The sequence below is a fragment of the Physeter macrocephalus genome, chromosome 11 (genome assembly GCF_002837175.3).
Source record: "Physeter macrocephalus isolate SW-GA chromosome 11, ASM283717v5, whole genome shotgun sequence".
NCBI lineage: Eukaryota > Metazoa > Chordata > Mammalia > Artiodactyla > Physeteridae > Physeter > Physeter macrocephalus.
In genome coordinates, this window is record NC_041224.1 from 143,440,255 (window position 1) to 143,443,055 (window position 2,801).

The following is a 2,801-nucleotide window of genomic DNA, read 5'->3' on the forward strand; positions in this document are numbered from 1 at the left end:
AGGGAGGAGATATGGGGATATATGTATACGTATAGCTGATTCACTTTGTTATAAAGCAGAAACTAACACACCATTGTAAAACAATTATACCCCAATAAAGATGTTAAAAAAAAAAAAGTTGGTGACCTAAAAATTCTTACTGAAGACAATTTTTTAGTGTTGCCCTATTGATGGTCTGTAATAAAATCCATAACAAAAAGTTCACATCTCTAATTTGCTAAAGACCTTGGTGTTTGGGAAAAGATATCAGAAGGCTACCAGTGAAAACTCTGATTGGTGAGGAACATGTACACTAAAAGAACATTTCCATGTAAGTTACTCCATATAATATATTCACTTTCTAGGGCTGTGTGTCTCTCAAGAGTCTGTCAAGTTCTTTATAGTTGGCACCTTCTGCAAGGCTTACTAATTTTGCCACATTTCCTTCTGGACCATGATAATGTTTATTAATTTACAACTATCCCCAAATATAATGCAGTCTTTTATTATGCCACCATACTAATGCAGCTACAAATTAAACTTTAGTGTTATGAAACGCAGTCTTTTCCAGAATTTTTAATTTAATTTTATTGAAGATTCTATTATTTTAAGTTTGTGAATAAGAAGTTAGTATTTGCATACTTTATTGTAACTGAGAAATTTCTGTAAAAATATCTGTTGGAATAAGATTTGACCTCTATTTTTGGGAAAAAAAAACATGATGGTCCTTGTGATCTATTTACTTTTTTAAAAAATGTATAAACAATTTTTTTAGTGATTTTAAGTTCACAGCTGAATTGAGCAGAAAGTGCAAGTAATTCCCTTCCCCCACACTTACACCTCCCCGCCCCATCCTGCCCATTATCAATATCCCGCACCAGGGTCGGTACATTCGGTACTATTGATGAACCTACAGTGACACATTCTTGCCATCCAAAGTCCGTAGTATACATTAGGGTTCACTCCTAGGTGTTTCACTACCCTAAAAATCTTTTGTGTTTTGCTTATTAGTCCCTCTCTGCTAATTCTTGGCAACTGGTGATCTTTTTACTGTCTCCATAGTTTTGCCTTTTCCAGAATGTCATATGGTTGGAATCATACAGTGTGTGGTCTTTTCAGACTGGCTTCTTTCATTAGTAACATGCATTATAGGTTCCTCTATGTCTTTTCAAGTCTTGATAGCTCATTGCTTTTTAACTCTGAGTAATAATATACCAGTCTGGATGTACTGGTTTGTTTATTATTTGTTAAATTTTATTTGCAGTTATAATTACTATGTTACATTTTGTTAATGTGCCTGATCTCCAGAAAAATAGATGGATTGTACTGTTTATTATTTGTTAAATTTTATTTGCAGTTATAATTACTATGTTACATTTTGTTAATGTGCCTGATCTCCAGAAAAATAGATGGATTAATTCATATGGTTCATCAAATAAAATGTAGCAACCTCCAATCTGGAATCAATTTTACCTATGTGATATTGAGCTTATTTTACATTTGAGGAGAAGATTCATGAAAATAATCACATAATTTGATCATTTATGTTAACATATCTAAGCCCTTTCCCCCGTCTTTTAGAATCTAGGCAGGGAAAGTTTCGAAGGCTCTGAGGATGTGATCCCCAAATTTAGATACTCTGTGGCGTTTTTGTTGTTGAGCAGTGATTTAAATATACATTGATAAAAAGTACTAATTACATTATTACTGATTCATGACAGAAAACCACCTTCTGTTACTAGTTTATATGACTTTACATTTACCACTGCTGCCAAGAGAAAGGAAGCTTTGTGATTGTGCCCTGTCATAGTCAATTGTACAAATTAGCCAAAGGTGGTATATAAGCATCTGGATCATACAGGAGCTCTGAATTCTGAATGGAAGGATGAGCCCTGATAATGCATAGGCTGACTGAGCAAGTCGTGGGTGATGGAGTGATAAGACCGATAATCACACTGGGCGAAGGGGAAGGCTTGACTGATGATCAATATCTGGTGAACATTTTGACATTATTTATATGTGTACTGATTACCCTTTGCTTTGTAGCTGCAGCAACTTGTGGAACTGGGCATTATTGATTATTGCAGGGATGAAGGTGTGGTTGTAGAAAGCATACTGGATTAGATGAAAATTAATGAGGCCTCTGTTCTGGTACCAAATCTTCCCCTAATGAGCTCTAAAATGAATGTCAGATCACAAGTTCTCTAAGCCTTCATTTTTGCATCTGTCACATGGGAAGGGTAATACTCATTTTACTTTTTTTTGCCAGGTTGTTGTAAGAAAAAGTTTCATTCATCCCTTTATTAATATAACAAACACTCTGGGTCCCCACTGTGTACCAGGGCCGTAGGCCTGACTAAGTAACAGATGAAAAAATACTTTGCACAATTATGAGTTTCTGAAGACTGTGAGATGTTTCATTGTTTTTATTTTAAGGTAAATCCATTCTAACTTATATCCTAGTAGTTGACACTTTTAAATCTCTGCCAGTCATTGAGCTATATATTCATAGAATGTCAGTAATTTGACTAAAAGTTAAAGTTGGAATGGTCTTTAGCCATTCCCCCTCTGAGAAGATAAAAATAAAGTATTATCTTCTAATTCTCTTGCTCAGACACCATGACCACAGAACAAATTACAAATCCATCTTTTTATTAGGCTTGCCAATCTTTGAGTTGAACACAGACCTTTTTTTTTTTTTTTTTTTTTTTTTTTTTTTTTGTGGTACGCGGGCCTCTCGCTGCTGTGGCCTCTCCCGTTGCGGAGCACAGGCTCCGGACGCGCAGGCCCAGCGGCCATGGCTCACGGGCCCAGCCGCCCCG